General features: G+C 44.0%; 1 long non-coding RNA gene across 1 annotated transcript; it reads right to left on the reverse strand.

The window, feature by feature from the left end:
* Positions 1–207: 207 nt before the first annotated feature.
* LOC130276010 (uncharacterized) lies at positions 208–21,935 on the reverse strand. The gene is made up of 3 exons (XR_008844987.1): positions 21,906–21,935; positions 4,004–4,096; positions 208–1,941 (listed from the first exon to the last, which is right to left on the reverse strand). It is a non-coding gene; the product is annotated as an uncharacterized LOC130276010 (long non-coding RNA).
* Positions 21,936–21,945: the final 10 nt, after the last annotated feature.

Genomic DNA, 21,945 nt, shown 5'->3' on the forward strand with positions numbered 1-21,945 from the left:
ATTACAATTATTTATTTTCTAGGCTAATGGTGCATTTAATAGAACTACGATAATACTGCTCCTATGGACAAAAATATAACCATTATAACACTACCCCTATAGACAAGAATATACCCACTATTATACTGCACACTATGAACAAGAATAAAGCTTCTATAACACTGCCCTCTATGATATACTGTCCCCTAGATACAAGAATGTTGCTGGTATAATACTGCCCCATAGGTACAGGAATATAACTACTATAATATTGCCTTCTATAACACTCTTACTTATGTACATTAAAATATCTACTATATTACTCTCCATTATGTATAAGAATAAAACTACTTTAACACTGCCTACTTTGTACAATATAACCACTATACTACTGCCCACTATGTAGAAGTATATAGCTACTATAATACTACATGCAACATAGAATTCCGCATTATAAAGGCTCCATTAGTAAATACACTTGCATGGCTTGATCTCAGCAAACACAAGAGGGAATATCTGTACCTGTGTTTCATGGTGGTCTCGTAATTCTTCTGTGATTTTTTTCCCCAATGTTTATTTTTAACAGCATACAAAATGAGTGTTGTCTCAGGTTTTCCTAGGTTACAGTGCAGCCCGAGACATCACATCACTAGTCAGGTGTTCAGAGGGAGCCTGTCTTTGATCCAATGGGTGGAGCGACCACTAGGTGGGAGGGAGATCATTCTGCAAGAATTACAGTTTTGCAACAGCTGGAGGCACCCTGGTCAAAAAATTAAGGGATCACAGGTGTGTTTCAATGGGTGGAATGGGTGTGATGTGTGGGAGAAGGAAAAGTAACCTCACACTTACAAACAAGGAATCATGGGACTTGTAGTTTGAGGGAACAAACTACAACAGGAAATAGCCTCAGCATTATGGTTGACTTACAACATAGCCATTTAGCTCCAAGACAATCAGGGATATTTCTGAAGCATGTCCATTACTGTCTGGCAGGTAAGTACTAAAATCACTTTATGGTGGATAACTCCTTTAAAGAAGATCTGTCAGCAGCTAAACAGGGGTAAAATAAGCCTATGGCTATATAGGACTTCTCATCACGATTCCAGGCATATCTTTTTCTCAGTGCCAAGATATAAACCCTTTTGTTAATGCCCAGAAGGCATTCTCCAGACGGTGAGACCCCCGGGATAGCCAGCGCATCTTATCTTATTTACTACCTATCTGTTGTGTATAAGCCTAATGGGTGTCAATCATAGGGGGAGCAGGCATATACAAGAAGGTACAGAGGTGGTAAATAAACGAGATGGGCTGGCTACCAATGGGCTCTTGCTGTGCTGGACTATGGAGATAAAAAAGTGGGTATGCAAGGAATCCTTATCCTACCTATAGGATTATACTGTTTTTAGCTGCTGACAGGTCTACTTTAAATGTGTCCAAATAACAGATCCATGCATTCCATGCAACATCAGACATTTTGTTACAATGGAAGGATTTATCAAAACGAACCTACGAACTAGAAAAACAGTAAAAAAAAATTATAAAAACAAAGGTTGAAAAGACGTTAGGTTTTTCATGTGCTGACTGGAGAGGCAAAGGTGGAGCTTTACTTTTGTCACTGCAAATCACTTGAATTATCCCTTCAACTGTAAAACTTATACTGAAATAACTTTTTCTTCCTTCTCTTCTGGAGTGAGATAAATCTAAAGATAGTTACCAATTTCCTGCATGAAACCACAATTGCCGTTACAAAAAGAAAAAAAAACACATAAAAAAAATGAATTTACAAGTAGCAGTGCCATGCATCACTTTGTTCCAGGCTGTGTATTTGAAGGGACATCTGTGTAACTCGAGGATGCAGGAAGGCGTTGGGTCAGATATGACTGTGGTTAGCGAGGTGTGGGCAGTCATTCCTTTAACAGTCTATGGCTCATTGACGGGGCAACCGACCATTGGATGGTTTTGCTACATAAAAAAAAAAAATGTGACTGTATTGTAACCAGTTCTCCTTTCATTTCCCATAAAAATAAAATGGCCTGTCTTGCTCCATTATGTTGGATAGCTGATCTCTATGCAATAGACTGATAACGGTAGATCCAAGATCAGTTTTTCCCAACCAGGGTGCCTCCAGCTGTTACAAAACTACAACTCCCAGCATGCCCGGACAGCCGAAGGCTGTCCGGTCATGCTGGAAGTTGTAGTTTTGCAACAGCTGGAGGCACCCTGGTTGGGAGAAACTGATGTAATGCAGTGTGTGGTTGCCCAACTGTTGCAAAACTACAACTCCCAGTTATAGTTTTGACACAGCTGGAGGAACCCTGGTTGGGAAACACTGTCCTAGATCCTGCATATGGCGGTGTCAGACACGCCAGATGTTCATATCCATCCTCTCTCATTGAATCATGTTTGATGTCCACATAATAAGCTTCCCCCTCCACTGCAGAAGTTGTGTCAGCTAAAAAAAACTGCCCCAGTAGCCTTTATACATTCAGGGGTGTGGAAGGGATAGTTGTCAGCAGACAACAACTTTATTTTATCCCCTTCAAAAACATTTTCTTGATTTCTTTTAAGTAGCTTTGTTGGAAAACATTTTCTTTTTAAATGCCAGAAAGTTAAATAGATTTGTAAATTACTTCTATTTAAAAAAATCCAAATTCTTCCAGTACTTATGAGCTGCTGTACAATACAGAGGAAGTTCTTTTTTTCTTGAATTTCCTTTCTGTCTGACCACAGTGCCCTCTGCTGACACCTCTGTCTATGTCAGGAACTGTCCAGAGCAAATTAGGTTTGCTACGGGGATTTGCGTCTACTCTGGACAGTTCCTAAAATGGACAGAGGTGTCAGCAGAGAGCACTGTGGTCAGGCAGAAAGGAAATTCAAAAAGAAAATAACTTCCTGTGGAGCATACAGCAGCTCATAAGCACTGGAAGGATTTTTTAATAGAAGTAATTTACAAATCTTTTCAACTTTCTAGCACCAGTTGATTTAAAAGAAAATGTTTTCCAGTGGAGTACCCCTTTTAAGGGTAGGGTCACACGTAGCGTATACGCAGCATATATGAGGCTGCCCAAATTCCCCTGCCCAGTGGGGAATATACTATGAGCAGACATACAAGGCTACCCGCGGCCCTGTGTGCGCAGTAAGGTTTGGAGGCATGGCTAGCACGCTGACGTGACTGACGCACGGGCCCGCCTCCAAACCTCACTACAAACACAGGGCAGCTAAGGGTAGCCTTGTACATCTGCTCATAGGATAGAATACATAGCGAATTTCCCACCGCACAGCAGGAAATAGGCTGTATATACGCTACGTGTGACCTTACCCTACAGGTACTTACCAAACAAAACTGGTGCAGAGTTACCATTCTGCCTGAAACCACAACTGTCTGCTTTTGCCCATAACAACCAATTACAACTCAGGTTTCCTTTTACCAGAGCTCGTTAGGTTATAAAAGCTGAGCTGTGATTGGTTGTTATGGGCAAACCAGACAGTTGTGGTTTCAGACAGATTGATAAATCTGGGTCAATGTATAATGTTAAGTGCAGGGTATGAGGGGGCAGAGAAGCCCAGCACTAACCATAACACATCATGTTCACACGTGTGGAATCTACAGTGAGTTTCCCATTGAGGGTTTGAGCCTCAGTGGATTTTTTACATTAATGTAATCTGCTGTGGATTTTCCACTGTGGAAACTCCACTGCCAAAAATCTGTTGCGGAAAACTCGTAGCGGGAAAGACGCTGCGATCTTGGAATAAAATCTGTCCGTGTGAACGGGCCCTTAAACAAGTTCTTCATCTAAATGTATTTTACATAAATCTGATTAATAAGACAGAAAGGCACTAAAGTCTGTGAGGTTTGGGCACTGCCATGTCCCCACAGCCTTCCTGTTCCACTATTACACTGCCAATTGGGTGTTCAAATTAAGACACAAGTATCATGAAACAAACTGGTTGCTAGGGACAAGCTGTGGTTGTTAAGCTGTGTTTCCCTAGCAACCGGTCTGTCCCAAATGATTAATCTATTTACCTTGATACCAGATTGTCACAGCAGCATTAGGGTGGACTCCTTTTATCAACATGCACAACATGAATTGTACCCACATCCGAACACAGAATCCAGCTGGAACGACATCAAGCAATAATTTATTTCTGAAATTTTATATGACAATATTTTTTTTCACATTTCTAGAATTCACAGGCTTTGTGTCACAGCATCTGGCATCATATAGTAGAACACAGAGGCAGAGCCAATGATTGACTAAAATGATCAAGCCTGAAGACTCACGGACACCTTTATAGAGAGACCCTGCCCTGGAATGACACGATCACTCCCGTTGAGCCCAAGCACAGACCCGCCATCGGGAATATCGTGTCGCTCCAAAGCTCTCTCTTCCACTCCAATCATGATGACTATAACTACTATAATACTGACCCCTATGTACAAGAATATAACTACTCTAATACTGTTCCCCATGTTCAAGAATATAACTACTATACTGCCCTCTATGTGCAAGAATATAACTACTCTAATACTGTCCCCTATGTACAAGTATATAACTACTATAATACTCCCTATGTACAAGAATATAACTACTATAATACTGTCTCCTATGTACAAGAATATAACTACTATAATACTCCTCCCTATGTACAAGAATATAACTACTATAATACTGTCTCCTATGTACAAGAATATAACTACTATAATACTGTCTCCTATGTACAAGAATATAACTACTATAATACTCCTCCCTATGTACAAGAATATAACTACTATAATACTGCCTCCTATGTACAAAAATATAACTACTATAATACTGTCCCTATGTACAAGAATATAACTACTATAATACTCCTCCCTATGTACAAGAATATAACTACTATAATACTGCCTCCTATGTACAAGAATATAACTACTATAATACTGCTTTCTATGTACATGGATATAACTACTATAATACTGTCTCCTATGTATGAGAATATAACTACTATAATATTCCCTATATATACAAGAATATAACTACTATAATACTCCTCCCTATGTACAAGAATATAACTACTATAATATTCCCTATATATACAAGAATATAACTACTATAATACTCCTCCCTATGTACAAGAATATAACTACTATAATACTGCCTCCTATGTACAAAAATATAACTACTATAATACTGTCCCTATGTACAAGAATATAACTACTATAATACTCCTCCCTATGTACAAGAATATAACTACTATAATACTGCCTCCTATGTACAAAAATATAACTACTATAATACTGTCCCTATGTACAAGAATATCACTACTATAATACTGCCTCCTATGTACAAGACTATAACTACTATAATACTGTCTCCTATGTACGAGAATATATCTACTATAATACTGTCTCCTATGTACGAGAATATAACAACTATAATATCCCCTATATATACAAGAATGTTTATGATGATGACAGCCCAGTTGCTGTAGACAGTCAGAAGTTGGTCTGGCGTGAACATAAATTTTCAGATCACCTATTGGCTGTGCGCAGCATCCAGGGACGGCAACAAGAATCTGCACAACTGTTATTGACGCCTATGCTCATCTTTTGTTATTGTATTTTAACCAGCATATGTTTCGTTGCTCCCAATTTTATTAAAATGAAGGATAAAAAGGATTGCATTATGTGGCCAAATTACTGAATATCTTTTTTGTTCCAAATAAAAAGAGTAAAACATATCTGCCTTGGATTTGCTTTTTAGTAGATTGATGATGATCTGGGATTGTGGTTTCATTTTGCCCCAGTTTTAGTTTGGCTTAGTTTTAGGCGCATTTGTGACACCTTTGTGGTGCAATTTCGGCAAACGTCAGGAGTCCACACGGAATGCATAGTAGGGATCGACCGATTATCAGATTGGCCGATATTCACGATTTTGAACGTTATCGGTGTCGGCATCTAACCTGACGATAATGCGTCCAGCGCTGCTCCACATGGCAAAACAAGGTGTGCACATGAATCGAGGGACTTCATTATATATGGGGGGCACATGACAGGGGGCATTATATATGGGGGCACATGACAGCCCACCCCCTGTCATGTGCCCATATAATGCCCCCCTGGCATGTGCCCCTGACTTATAATGCCCCCTGTCTTCTGCCCCTCACATAATGCACCATGTCCTGTGCCCCTCACATATAATGCCCCCTGAGGAGGCAGGACGGGGGCATTATATGTGAGGGGCACAGGACATGGGGCATTATATATGAGGGGCACATGAAAGGGGGGCATTATATGTGAGGAACACAGGACATGGGGTATCATATGTGAGGGGCATAGGACATGGGGCATTATATGTTAGGGGCACAGGACAGGGGGGCATTTATGTTTATTTACCAATGAAAAAAAAGATTTACAAAAAAAAAAAAAGCTAAACGTTAACAATAAACATGTTCATTTAACAGCGGATTAGTGTAGAAATTTTTTCCCCCCAAAAAATAGAGCTGATTTCTTACAAAACTGCACCAATCCTGTCCTCGGGTTGTATGTAGTATTGCAACCCAGTTCTATTGAAGTAAATAAAGCTAAGTTGCAATGCAACACACATCCTGAGGATAGGGGTGGCAATTTTTTCTTTTTTTAGAAAGAGAAATTAGGTCTGTTTTTCTATTCCTGAATAAAAAATTTTATTGATGGCCTCACACAAGGATTAAGAATTCATTATTTAGCACTTTTTTAGACTTTGTTCACTGCAACGTGTTACTGCATGTGTCTTCACCATGATTGTGTTAATGACATTGTAAAATGCACACTTTTTACAGCAATTTCGTTAGTTATCAGCAAAATGCATGCAGTAATTACAATATGGTACGGTCCAGTTACGGTACTGCTGAACAGAGCCTGACAGTTTGCATCTGGCTCGCTGGAGTATTTTTTATATATGTGAATTAGATGGCAACCTCTGTCCACATGACCTATTAAGGCCTCTGCAGCAGCAATAACATAGCTGATGAAACAATGTTTTTAATTTTTTTATTTGGGAACTCTATACCCCAATGTTACATTCTGCCTAAGCAGTGCCGGCCCAAGACATTGTGCTGTCTGGGTCCAAGAATGAAATGCCGATCCCCGCCCCCCAAAAAAACACAACATATACACGTGCGTATATATATATATATATATATATATATATATATATATATATAAAAACAAGGAGCAAATATTACCTTACATTACTATAACCTGACCAGATCGGGCATACTGAGACCAACAATACCAGTGTACCAAGATAAATATTACCAATATTACACCTGTATAAGGGACACATAATACTGCCACACAAAGACCATGGGGTTCAAATGGCACAGAGGGATCAGAGGGGGGATTATGAATTAAGGTGGCTCCCCTAATCCCCCAGTGAAACTTTAATTACCCCCATGCCATTTCTTTCACAACCCCCCCTCCCCTGTGCCATTTAATTACTCTCTCTCTGATCCCTCTATGCTGCGCAATTTTAATTACCCCCAAACCCCCTGCACCATTTAATTAACCCATCCATCACCCTAGCCCTTTTATTAACCCCCCTCCCTGTGCCATTTGATTGCCCCCCTCCTCTCATCCCTTGTGCCATTTCATTTACCCCCCTCCTCTCCTCCCCCCGGGCCAATTCATTCCCCCCCCCCCCTCACCTGTTGCGATAGAGGAGGAGCTTGTGAAAAAAACACTTGCAAGTTTTCTTCCCTATAATTGTGTACAGAACATGTGAGATAGGCATTTACACTGTATATATCACTTAGTCTGTATGTCTACCTGCATGATGTAATTTAGCCACGCCCCCTTTACCTGTACCTTGGCATTTTTTTGGTGTATATATAAGTGCACTGATCTGACTGTAAGCATCCTGACCTGAGGAAGGGAGGGCACCTCCCGAAACGCGTCATCCCCCTTTTTTTATATTATGTTCTTGATTTAATAAAAGTGGTTCCACTGCGAACCTTTTATAAATATACATCCAGTCCATCTCCTTCATTTCTAAGGAAGCCGCAGTGCCATCTCCTAAGGGTTTTTTCACAAGCTCCTCCTCTAGCGCAACAGGACAGCAGTGAAGCTGTTTCCTGCAACCCAGAAGGCCAGCAGCGACTCCACGTACATTGAGGACCCTATTATCACTGGGGTGATAGGCTTTCATTTATCTGACTCAAGGTGAGCAGCCATCTATATGGTCTCCTCTGTTAACCCTTGAATACACTACTCTTGTTACCAAGGGTAATGCGCTAGGCGCCGGTATCGGTCTCTTTTTTCTCCTAAAGATTCCCCCCCCCCCCTCACCTGGCCTGTTAGTCCAGCAGGCTCAGGTGGTGCACTGTGTCCACAGTGTGCATGTGACGTCAGTGACATCCTCTTGCGCGGGTCAACAGAAGAACGTTGAAGATGCCGCAGGAGAGAGGAACGTCTGTGTGAGTAAGTTGGGGCAGGCTTAATTAAAGTGGCCACTGAATATTAAGCAGTTCAGGCTGCACCGTGGCCGCTTTACAACAGTGAGCCATTGTGCAGCGGCAGCCAGGGCTGGCCCTGCCTGGACCGTGGCGGCAAAAAAATAATAATAATCGGGCAGCAAAGTGCCGCATGGGACCAATTGTCCCACCTGGTCCCACGGTAGGGCCGGACCTGTGCCTAAGAAACTGTAAATAATACAAGTATTATTATAAAGTAGTTTGGAGAATGATGATTTACTTTTCTCTCTCTTGCTGCCGGGTAAACAAATATCTCTACACTTTACTGTTATCACATGAGGAGCCACCAGATGCCATGAGCAAATATTAATATGTCAACTGAATGTTGGTTGTGACTCCAATCTGCATAGGAAAATAAGCCCAATAGCTTAAGGGCTATGGAAGTGTCTGGGGCTTAAGTGTAGCAGAAAGACAGATTTGAAATTTTCTGAATTTAACCTCTGCGCATCACCACAATGGATCTGAAACTAAGCAAACAAATGATCGAAGTGTAGACTTTAGCATTCATTTAAGAGGGTTAAAGGGGTACTTCACAAAATTTTTTCTTTTTCCATTCTGCCAGGCTGCAAAGATAAAAATAACAAACTTTAACTCCAACGCTGCCCCGGTGTGTCGCTCTCCTGTCTTCTGGGCCTTCCTCCGTATTCTGGGGTGACTGGGCTGAGCTTATCATCGGCCGCAGTGATGTTCCACCTCGGCTGGTGATAAGCTGAGCTACAGTGTGATGTAATAGGCCAGGGCACCATGAAGAAGGCTGGGCCTGGGCCGGTTTCCTCACACTGCGTCTCAGCGCATCACTGGCCAAGGCGGAACATCGCTGCAGCCAATGATAGGCTCAGTGCATTCTGATGTGCATTTTCAAACTATGGTGTGAATTCCCATTGAAAATCTGTGCCAACAAGGCCATTGTTTTAAGGTATCTGTATATAACAGTGAACAAGAGAATATTGCGAAGATGAAAGGGCTACATGAAGACAAAGAGGATGTATTTTATGCTCAAATTGCCTTTACTTACAAATAAATAGTTCTCCTTTTTTAATGACAGCATTGTCGGGGGAATCCTGTGTATTCAGGGTAATGCACGTGGCAGCATTACAGCAACATTTTGAACACAGCTATAATAAAGCTGCCAAGGTGAAGAATTTCTTCTAGGAGAAAGTATCTCTACACAGGCAACACATGGAGGCTATAAAGCTCTGTACTAAGAAATTGTACATGCTCCATGCACAGGGTTCTGCCTTATGTAAGAGTCTTAACCTCTTCAGGACGCCAGGCGTATGCATACGCCCGGCATCCCGAGTCCTTAAGGACGTGGGGCGTATGCATACACCCGTGGGAATTCCGGTCCCCGCCACTAGCCGGTTGGGGACCGGACCAGGATGCCTGCTGGTATCATTCAGCAGGCATCCCGGCACATCGCCGAGGGGGGTCCTGAGACCCCCCCCATGTCGGCGATCGCAGAAAATCGCATGTCAGACATGCGATTTTCTACTATTCCAGGCTGATCGGGTCTCTGGTGACCCGATCACCCGGAAAATAGGGATGATCGGAAGTGTCAGTGACAGCCTTGATCATCCTGAGGGATAGGAGTGAGGTCGCAGTGCTGCGATCTCCTCCTATCCCCTGCCATTGGTCAGAACTGATTCTGACCAATGGCAGCACAGGATACTGGGTTGCCATGGCAATCCCCCGTTCTGCCCACCCCTGGATGTCGGGCAGAACGGGGGGAGAAGATGGAGGCCGATACCTGGCCAGAAGATGGCCTGAGGACCGCAGATCGTCGCTGGAGACAGGAACAGGTAGGGAAAACGACGGTGGTGTTTGTTACAGTGGTGCCCAAACGGTAGCCCTCCAGATGTTGCCAAACTACAACTCTCAGCATGCCTAGACTGCCCAGGCATGCTGGGAGTTGTAGTTCTGTAACATCTGTCCCTTCAGATTTTGCAATTTTCATGAAATTTTAGAAAAGTGCTGCTCTACTTTGAAGCCCTCTAATTTTTTCAAAAAGTAAAAATATGTCCATTTTATGATGCCAACATAAAGTGGACATATTGTATTTGTGAATAAAAAAATTTTTTTTGGGGAATATCCATTAGTAGCAGAGAGCTTCAAAGTTCGAAAAATGCTACATTTTTCAAAAATTTTATGAAATTTTGGGATTTTTCACCAAAAAGGATGCAAGGAACGACGAAAATTTACCACCAAAATAAAGTAGAATATGTCACGAAAAAACTATCTCAGAATCAGAATATTCGGTAAAAGCGTTTTAGAGTTATTAATGCGTAAAGTGACGGTGGTCAGAATTGCGAAAAAGGGCTCAGTCCTTAAGGTGAAAAAGGGCTGCGTCTTTAAGGGGTTAAAGTGTACCTGTCACCAAACTAAACTTTTAATATGTGGTGTCCCAGTATGGGATGATGTGGCCTCCTGCTGTTCTCCTGCCCTGTCAGACAGAGTCCCTGCATGTCCCCAGGGTCCCCCTTACAGTTCACCATGTTGTACATACACCATGTTTGTATATATAATGTACTGTTTCTTTAATTGTTATACCATGTGATTGTTACCCAGGAGGCATTAGTGATGAGGTGACCTGCATCAAAGTCTGTCTAACTACTGCAAGTCCCAGCAAGCCTGCAAGGTCTCCCTGTGTCACTGGTCCCCTCCTTGGGATATTGGCTGTACTGCATAGAATGTGTCATCTGTCTACCCTCAGTAAAGCTACCGTTTGTCTGTAACTTGGCATCTGTGTCTTCATTGCCCCCGTGCCTAGCCCAGGACCAGCAGTATTACCTTCAGGTGGTTAAGGCTAAACCATGCCCTGGCGTCATGACAAGAAAGGGTTAATAACATCTGCCCCTTGCGTTATAACATCTACCCTGCACCTCACACCCCGACGCCACAAATATATTGTTGCTTATGTAATTATAAGACACTTTGCTATTTACTTGCTATTAAAATTCTCAACATTTATATGTTTTTAATGTGATTTTTTTTAAAAAAAACACTCGGTGGCCCTGTTCTATTCCCTGCGCAAGTCAGACAGTTAGTTTGGCCTCCTTCCGACCTGGCAGGAGACCAAACTACGAAAGTGAATCTGAGGCATGGTGAGGCGCAGCTCTCGCAGGCTTCAGTCATGTCACGGCTGCCGGGGATTTATTAAAACCTGTCCAGAGGAAAAAATTTCCCAGTTCCTCATCGCAACCAAACAGATCACTTCTTTCATTTTTCAGAGGCCTTTTCAAAAATGAAAGAAGCGATCTGATTGGTTGCTATGGGCAACTCAGCAACTTTTCCTCTGCACAGGTTTTGATAAATCTCCCCTAATGTGACCAAAGGGAAAGGTATGATACAGAGCTTTGTAAAGCTCTAAAAAAATTCTAAGGGCAGAAGGGGTGTTAGGGAATATAATCTGAGTTTATTTATAACAGTGTTTCCCAAGCGCGGTCCTCAAGTCCCCCCAACAGGTGATGTTTTCAGGATTTCCTTAGTCTTTCACAGGTGATATAATTCTGGTCAGTGCATCAGACATCACCAGTTATATCACCTGTAAAGACTAAGGAAATCCTGAAAACATGACCTGTTGAGGGATCTTGAGGACCGCGCTTGGGAGACACTGCTTTAGAAAATATGGTTTGATGACAGGTACTCTTTAATCTCTTCAGGACGCAGGGCATACACCCTGCATCCTAAGTACTTAAACACTTAGGGACCAGGGGCAAACAGGTACGCACGCGCCTGATGCCCTGGTACTTAAGGAAATCATTCAGCAGGCACCCCGTGGAAACCCCTGGGGGGTTTGACCCCCCATATTGGCCATTGTCGCAAATCATCGGTCAATTCAGACCAGCGATCTGCGGCGATTACGGGTCATACGAGTCTTCGGTGACCTGGAAAATAAGGGGGATCAGGGGTGTCCAAGACACCCCCGATCCCCCTAAAGGGATAGGAGTAAGTTGCCACCCCTCCTATCCCTGCTATTGGTTGGTAAGAAGCGACCGACCGATAGCAGATGGGGGCGGGGGGGTTTAAAGTTCGGTTCCCCCGTTTTGCTCAACCACGGTAGTCAGGGCAGAACGGGGGAACTGTGGTGTGACCGGCAGCGGCGGTGGAGGTCACTTGCCGGCAGCGATCAGCGACGGGCGGCGATCCTCTCCCTGGTGCGGCGATCCTGCGACTGCGGAAGCCAGTGAGTTGTTGCCTAGCAACATCTGGAGGGCTACAGTTTGGAGACCACTATACAGTGGTCTCTAAACTATAGTCCTCCAGATGTTGCAAAACTTCAACTCCCAGCATGCCTAAAATACCTGTTTGCTGTTTGGGCATGCTGGGATTTGTAGTTTTGCAACATCTCGAGGGCCACAGTTTGGAGATCACTGTGCGGTGGTTTCTAAACCGTGGCCCTCTAAATCTTACAAAACTACAACTCCCAGCATGCCCAAACAGCAAACAGCTGTCTCGCCATGCTGGGAGTTGTAGTTACGTACCTCCAGCTGTTGTATAACTACATCTCCCAGCATGCCCATTGGCAATCAGTACATACTGGGAGTTGCAGTTTTGCAACAGCTGGAGGCACATTGGTTGGAAAATACTGAGTTAGGTAGCAGAACCTAACTGAAGGTTTTTCAATCAGTGTGCCTCCAGCTGTTGCAAAAGTACAACTCCAAGCATGTCAGTGCATGCTGGGAGTTGTAGTTTTGCAACAGCTGGAGGTTTCCCCACACGGGTGGGTTCACAGTGAGTTTCCTGCTTCAAGCTCAAGCTGTGCAATTTTCCTCCGCAGCGCAAACTCCTAGCGGGAAACTCAACGTAAACCCCCGCCTGTGTGAATGTACCCTAAAAACACTACACTACACTAACACATAATAAAGGGTAAAACACTACATACACACCCCCTTACACTGCCCCCCCCCCCAATAAAAATGAAAAACGTATCATACAGCAGTGTTTCCAAAACAGAGCCTCCAGCTGTTGCAAAACAACAACTCCCAGCATTTCCAGACAGCCACTGACTGTCCAGGCATGCTGGTAGTTTAGCAACAGCTGGAGGCACCCTGTTTGGGTATCACTGACGTAGAATACCCCTATGTCCACCCCTATGCAATCCCTAATTTGGTCCTCAAATGCGCATGGCGCTCTCTCACTTTGGAGCCCTGTTGTACTTCAAGGTAACAGTTTACGGCCACATATGGGGTATTTCTGTACTCGGGAGCAATTGCGTTACAAATTTTGGGGGGCTTTTTCTCCTTTTACCCCTTACGAAAAGGAAAAGTTTGGGTCTACACCAGCCTGTTAGTGTATAAAAAACTTAACACCCCACAGGTGTTTGACGAATTTTCGTTAAAGTTGGATGGGAAAATGAAAAAAAAAAAAATTTTCACTAAAATGCTGGTGTTACCCTACATTTTTCATTTTCATAAGGGAAAATAGGAAAAAAAAGCCCCATACCCCATATGTGGATGTAAAGTGCTCTGCAGGCAAACTACAATGCTCAGAAGAGAAGGAGCGCCATTTGGCTTTTGGAGGGAAAATTTGCCAGAATAGAAGGCCACGTGTGTTTACAAAGCCCCCATGGTGCCAGAACAATGGACCCCACATGTGACCCCATTTTGGAAACTACACCCCTCACGTAATGTAATAAGGGGTACAGTGAGCATTTACGCCCCACAAGTGTCTGGCAGATTTTTGGAACAGTGGTCAGTGAAAATTAAAAATTTTATTTTTCATTTGCACAGCCCACTGTTCCAAAGATATGTTAAACGCCAGTTAGGTTTAAATGGTCACTGCGCCCCTTATTAAATTCTGTGAGGGGTGTAGTTTCCAAAATGGGGTCACATGTGGGGGGTCCACTGTTCTAGCACCACAGGGGGCTTTGTAAACACACATGGCCCCCGACTTCTATTCCAACCAAATTCTCTCTCCAAAAGCTCAATGGCGCTCCTTCTCTTCTGAGCATTGTAGAGCATTGTAGTAGTATTTCCATACTCAGAAAAAATTGGGTTACCAATTTTGGGGTGCAATTTCTCCTATTACCCCTTGTAAAAATGTAAAATTGATGGGTGTAGTTTCCAAAATGCTATGCCATGTGTTTTTTTTTTTTTTGCTGTTCTGGCACCATAGGGGCTTCCTAAATGCGACATGCCCCCCAAAAACCATTTCAGCAAAATTCAATCTCTAAAATCCCATTTTCACTCCTTCCCTTCTGAGCCCTCTAGTACACCCACGGAGCACTTTACATACACATATGAGGTATTTCCTTACTTGAGGGAAATTGGGATGCAAATTGTGGGAGGATTTCTCTCCTTTTACCCCTTGTAAAAATTCAAAAAATGGCTCTACAAGAACATGCGAGTGTAAAAAATTATGATTTAGAATTTTCTCCTTCACTTTGCTGCTATTCCTGTGAAAGACACCTAAAGGGTTAATAAACTTTCTGAATGTCATTTGGAATACTTTGAGGCGTGCAGTTTATACAATGGGGTAATTTATGGGGTATTTCTAACATGAAAGCCCCTCAAATTCCCTGAAAAATTCAAATTTTGAAATTTTCGTCAAAAATTTGAAAATTGCTGCTGAAATTTGAAGCCCTCTAATGTCTTCAAAAAGGAAAAACATGTCAACTTTATGATGCAAACATAAAGCTTGTTACACTGTGCGCTCCGGCCGCAAACACCGGCATCGAGCGCAGAGTCCCTGTGTCCCCGTCTGCCGGCGGGGCCAGGATTCTCATCACGGGATGTGCCCGCATGCGAATCCCAACCAGTCACTCACCATGTTCCACTGCCGCCTCCTCTCCTGTGTCTCAGCATCAGCACGCGCGTCCCCGTCTGCTAGGGCGCGCGAGCACTGGAGCTCTGAAATTTTAAGGGCCAGTACGCCCATAATTACTGTTTGCACCTGCCACTATATTATAAAGTCCCTGCACCTCCCACACTTCCCTGCCGGATCTTCAGTGCCCCTAGCCTGAGATTAAGCGTTCCTTTTGCCTCTTCCTGTGTATCCAGACCTTCCTGCTACGTTATTTAACTACACACCTTTGCCGCCTGCCCTGACCTCCTGCTAAGTTTGACTACGCTTCTACCTCATCCTCTGGTACCTCGTCTGCCCAGCTACCTGTGTGGTCGAGCCGTGTTGGGGGTAGTGACCTGGGTGTCACCTGCCGCAGCAAGCCCATCCTGCCTTGCGGCGGGCTCTGGTGAAGACCAGTGACACCTTAGACACCGCTGCCCGATACAATCCGAGTCATCGCCACACAGGTTAGTAGGATTCACATCCAACTCCATTACAAAGCAGACATATTGTATTTGTGAATTAATATATAATTTATTCGGAGTATCCATTTTCCTTACAAGAAGAGAGTTTCAAAGTTAGAAAAATTCTAAATTTTCTAAATTTTCATGAAATTTGGGGATTTTTCACCAAGAAAGGAAGCAAGTAACGATCAAAATTTACCACTACATTAAAGAAGAATATGTCCCAAAAAAACTATCTCAGAATCAGAATGAAAGGTAAAAGCATCCCAGAGTTATTAATATATAAAGTGACAGTGGTCAGATTTGCAAAAAAGGTCTGTGTCCTTTAAGGAGTTCTCCAACTGAATTTTTTTTTCTCCAGCTGTGCCGGGGCTGTAAAACTATACATAATAAACTTTAACTTACCTGCCTACGACCCCCCGTTGTTCCGATATCGCCGTCCCGTTCTCCGGTCCCGGTCTCTTCCACTTTCTGCGGGTCGGTGACTTCACTCTGCGCTCAGTTTATCAGCGGCCGCGACGGGACATTGCTGCGGCCGCTGATAGGCTGAGCGCAAACTGAAGTCACCGATCCGCAGGAAGTGGAAGAGACCGGGACCGGAGAATGGGACGGCGATATCGGAACAACGGGGGATCGTAGGCAGGTAAGTGAAAGTTTATTATGTATAGTTTTACAGCCCGGCACAGCGGGGGTTAAAAGTTTTAGCTTAGAGAACTCCTTTAATGTGAAAAAGAGCTGCGTCCTTAAGGGGTTAAATGGGGGTTATCCAAAATGAGAAAACATAGCTGCTTTCTTCCAAAAACAGCACCACTCTTCTCCTTAGGTTGTTTGTAGTATTGCAACTCAGTTCTCCTTAACCCCCTAACGACAATGGACGTAAATGTACGTCATGGTGACGTGGTACTTAGCGCACCATGACGTACATTTATGCGCCGACATGATCGTGACATGCCCTGCAGGTCCCGGCTGATATCAGCAGCCAGGGACCCGCGGGTAATGGCGGACATCCGCGATTGCGCGCAGGTCCCGGCTGATATCAGCAGCCAGGGACCCGCCGGTAATGGCGGACATCCGCGATTGCGCGGCTGTCCGCCATTAACCCCTCCGATGCCGTGATCAATACAGATCACGGCATCTGCGGCATTGCGGTAGTTTGAATGGACGATCGGATCGCCCGCAGCGCTGCCGCGGGGATCCGATCATCCAGCATGGCGGCCGTAGGTCCCCTCACCTGGCTCCGGCCGTCTCTCGGGGTCTTCTGCTCTGGTCTGAGATCGAGCAGACCAGAGCAGAAGATCACCGATAATACTGAGCAGTGCTGTTTCCTATACATAGCACTGCACAGTATTAGCAATCAACTGATTGCAATGAATAGTCCCCTATGGCAGGGGTAGGCAACCCGCGGCTCCGGAGCCGCATGCGGCTCTTTTACTCCTTTGCCGCGGCTCCGCGAGTCTGTCCCGGGTCCCGGTCACCCTCATTCCGGGACAATGCAGTGTCCCGGAATGATCTGAGCCCGTGAGCCGCCGTCGGTTTACTTACCTGCCCTGGTGCCATCGGAGCGGAGTCTCTTCTTCCAGGGCCGCGTGGATCCTCACTGTCATGTGACAATGTAACGTCACATGACAGTGACGTCGCCGGCCTGCTCCTCAGTCGAGGAGCGCCGCCGGGAGAGGAAGACGCCACGCGAGGAGCTGGTGAGTATGTAAAGTACATTACTCACTTGACAGCGGGGCGTTAACCCCTCACCCCAGAGCAGCGTTAATGCTGCCGCGGGGTGAGGGGTTAACGCTATTGCTGCCATGGGGTGAGGGGTAACTTAACCCCTCACCCCATGGCAACGGCAGCATTATCGCTGCCGCGGGGTGAGAGGTTAACACTGCCGCTGCCATGGGGTGAGGGGTTAAGTTACCCCTCACACCATGGCAGCGGTAGCATTAACCCCTCACCCCGCAGCAGCATTAACCCCCCTCTCCCCAGTGCATTAACCCCCCTCTCCCCAGCTCACCCTAGGCCTGGGCCCAAAAAAAGCCCACCCCAGGCCTGGGCCCAAAAAATGCCCACCCCAGGCCTGGGCCCAAAAAAAGCCCACCCCAGGCCTGGGCCCAAAAAAAGCCCACCCCAGCAAAAATATATTTTACATTGTTAAGTGAAAGTCCTTTTTTTCTTCAGCTTGACAGCTGACTGCACGATCCTGTATATATAGCATTAAGGTAAGAAACAATATATGCAGTGTTGTATTTGTTTTAACTGTCGCAATGGTTTTGCGGCTCCCAGTTTTTTTTTTTTCTTCGGAAACGGGTCCAAGTGGCTCTTTTTGTCTTAAAGGTTGCAGACCCCTGCCCTATGGGGACATTAAAAGTGAAAAAAAAAAAGTAAAAAAATGTAAAATAAAAAAGTAAAAAAATGTGAAAAATCCCCTCCCCCAATAAAAAGTAAAGCGTCCGTTTTTCCCCATTTTACCCCCAAAAAAGCGTAAAAAAATAATTAATACACTTATTTGGTATCGCCGCATGCGTAAAAGTATGAACTATTAAAATATATTGTTAATTATCCCGTACGGTGAACGGCGTAAACGTAAAAAGATAAAAAAAAAGTCCAAAATTGCTGCTTTTTGTCACATTTTATTCAAAAAATTTTTATAAAAAAATGAATGAAAAGGAAAAACCTAAGCAAAAGTGGTACTGATAAAAACTACAGATCATGGTGCAAAGAATGAGCCCTCATATCGCCCCAAATATGGAAAAATGAGAAAGTTATAGGTGGTCAAAATAGGGCAATTTCAAACATACTAATTTTGTTAAAATGGTTTGAGATTTTTTTTAAGCGGTACAATTATAGAAAAGCATATATCATGGGTATCATTTTAATCGTATTTACCCACAGAATAAAGAAAACATGTAATTTTTACCGGAAAGTGTACAGCGTGAATACAAAACCTTCCAAAATTTGCTAAATTGCGGTTTTCTTTTCAATTTTCCCACATAAATAATATTTGTTTGGTTGCGCCATACATTTTATGGTAAAATATGTGATGTCATTACAAAGTACAATTGGTGAAAAAAACAAGCCCTCATATGGGTCCATGGATGGAAATATAAGAGAGTTATGATTTTTAGAAGGCGAGGAGGAAAAAACGAAAATGCAAAAATAAAATTGGTCTGGTCCTTAAGGGAACCAATCATCAGATTTTACCCTACATAACGCTTGGCAAAGCATTATATAGGGTAAAAACTTTATTTTCACCATTCCCGGGCGACGCTCCTGCCCCCAGGGATGGTGAAGATATAAAGTTATAAACTAGTCACAGCCGCCGCCGTAAATAGTCACCTGGGCGGGGGAGCTCTTCTCACCTACTCCCGCTCTTCGGCCGGCAGCGACGCCCCCTCCGCTTGATTGATGGGCCGCGTCATCACTCTGCTCCGTCTGTTCAGTGAGCGGAACAATGACGCGGCCCATCAATCAAGCGGAGGGGGCGTCGCTGCCGGCCGAAGAATGGGATTTGGTGAGAAGAGCTCCCCGCCCAGGTGACTACTTACGGCGGCGGCGGTGACTAGTTTATAACTTCATATCTTCACCATCCCTGGGGGCAGGAGCGTCCCCCGGGGATGGTGAGGACAACAATTTTACCCTATATAACGCTTTGCCAAGCATTATATAGGGTAAAATCTGATGATTGGTTCCCTTTAAGGCCAAAATGGGCTTGGTCCTTAAGGGGTTAAAGGATAACTGCAGCAAAACATTTTTTATTTCCCCTGTTCCCGGGCTGCAAAAACCCCCCCAAAAAAAAAAACTTTAACTCACCTTCCTGTAGTGTGTGTGTGTTTTACTTTTTTTTTTCTTAAAGGGGTTGTGCGCTGCCCTGCAGTTCGGAGCTCCGCTCACAGCATTCGGACGTTCATTATTCCAAACGCAGTGTGCGGGCTTCCGTGTTCGCGGCCGCCGGGCGTGACGTCACGTCCGGCCCCTTTGTGACGTCTCGCCCGCCCCCTCAACGAAAGTCTATGGGAAGGGGGCGCGACCACTGTCACGGGGCGGGCGTGACGCCACGAGGGGGCGGGCGAGACGTCACGAAGGTGCTGGGGGTGACGTCACGCCCGGCGGCCGCGAACACGGAAGCCCGCACACAGCGTTGGGAGTAATGAACTTCCGGACGCTGTGAGCGGAGCTCCGAACTGCAGGGCAGCGCACAACCCCTTTAATTTTAAATTTTTTTTTAGGTGGTACTACTACTTCCAGCATGGAACACACTGTTTCATGATGGCAGTAGTAGTACCTGTACTAATTGACAGATCGCCCTGGGTGTCACTTCTGAAACCCATTGCGATCCTCCTGTATAATGTATAGATGCAGGCGGCCGGCCACTCTTTTATGGTTCCCTGTACTGCCATATATATACAAGTATTCATATTTCCCACAGAGAGCGGGGATTGGCTGCCACCATCCGGCCAATCACCACTCTGGGCAGAAAATATGAATCAGTGATGTGAATTCAATTCACATCACTGGCCGACCCGGAGTACAGAGCAGAGATGCGAGCACTGTATAGAGCCGCTCCGCATCTCTGCTATATTATGGGCGATCTGTTTTTGAGTACAGGAACTACTACTCCCATCATGAAACAGTGTGTTCCATGCTGGGAGTAGTAGTTCTCTGTAAAAAATATTTAAAAAAAATAAAAAAAAAGTGAAAAACACACACACGCACTACATTTTTATTATTGTCAGCTACATTTTTAGTGTCCTGCCCGCACACATAAATTAATCCCTGTTTAAAAATTAATTTTATAATTTGTTATAAAAAATATAAATTCTGTTAAATGAAATTTTTTCCATCACCAACAAATTTTTAAAAAAACATCAAAGGGGCCAAAAATGCAATTTCCACTCAAAGTCAAAAAACGCAAGAAAAAAACCACCAAACACAGGGAAATGCTGTGGCGTTTTTTGTGGCATTTTTTTTGTGCCAGAAAAAAAACAAGTGGAATCTTAGCCTTAGGGTGCGTTCACACGCTAGTAACTAGCAATGGCCACCACTTCATTCACTGTCTATAGGACTTCTGACATTGCTTATGGTTAGGGTTGCCACCTTTCTTGCTAAAAAAATACCGGCCATGCTAATTTGCATAATTAATTATATATGCGTGACATCACAGGAGATATATATATGCGGGGGAAATGTTGTCCTATTCTGACCCCCTATACATTTTTTATTTCCCCTTATCTGGACCAGTATGAGGGCTCATTTTTTTGGTAGTTTTTAGAAGTACCATTTTTGTTTGCTGGGACTTTTTGGTCGCTTTTTTATTTGGGAGTTGCAGTTACTTACTAACTACAACTCTCAGCATGCTCTGATACAGCCTGTGGCTCAGCAGCTGCCCCAAACAAAAACTACAATTCCCAGCATGTTGGACTATATAGCAGTATATAGTCTAGGTCACTGTTAACCAACCAGGGGTGCCTCTAGCTGTTGCAAAACTACAACTCCCCGCATGCCCGGACAGCCGTTGGCTGTCCGGGCATGCTGCGAGTTGTAGTTTTGCAACAGCTGGAGGCGCTCTGGTTGGGAAACACTGGTATAGGTTATAGTGCAACATTCCGGGAGTTAGAGGATTGGTTGCATAAATACCAGCCATTGCATTGCCGGTATTTTTAATATAAAAATATCGACAGGGTCGCCAAAATACCGGCTGTGCCGGTAAAATATCGGTCAGGTGGCAACCCTACTTATGGTCAGTGATGGTTCCAATAATTGGCCTACCGATTTGCTAGTTATCGCCTATCTCTTTGGAGTCTAACCTGTGGCCTTCCAGCTGTTGCAAAACTACAATTACCAGCATGCCCGGACAACCAAGGGCCAATAATAGAAGGCTGCAGGTTAGACATGTGGTGTCCCGAACCCGTATTGCATACCATACCTTGTATGGTGGTCCCCAAAGTCAGAGCAACTACACTCAGGTAGGGTCTGCCAGGTGGGACAGCCCCTAGTCGCCTCTCTTCTATGTCCCCAAACATATAAATACATAGCTATCTATATATCTAATCTATCTGTGTGTGTATATATATATATATATATATATATATATATATATATATATTTTTATTTTTATTTTATTTTATTTTTTTTATTATTTATTTTTTTATTTATATATACTTGCCACAACCAATATGGCTTCTTAAACCATACCACACGTTACTTTCTGACTTCACGTCCGGATGCAGGTCGT

This window comes from Hyla sarda, chromosome 6 (genome assembly GCF_029499605.1).
Source record: "Hyla sarda isolate aHylSar1 chromosome 6, aHylSar1.hap1, whole genome shotgun sequence".
Taxonomy (NCBI): domain Eukaryota; kingdom Metazoa; phylum Chordata; class Amphibia; order Anura; family Hylidae; genus Hyla; species Hyla sarda.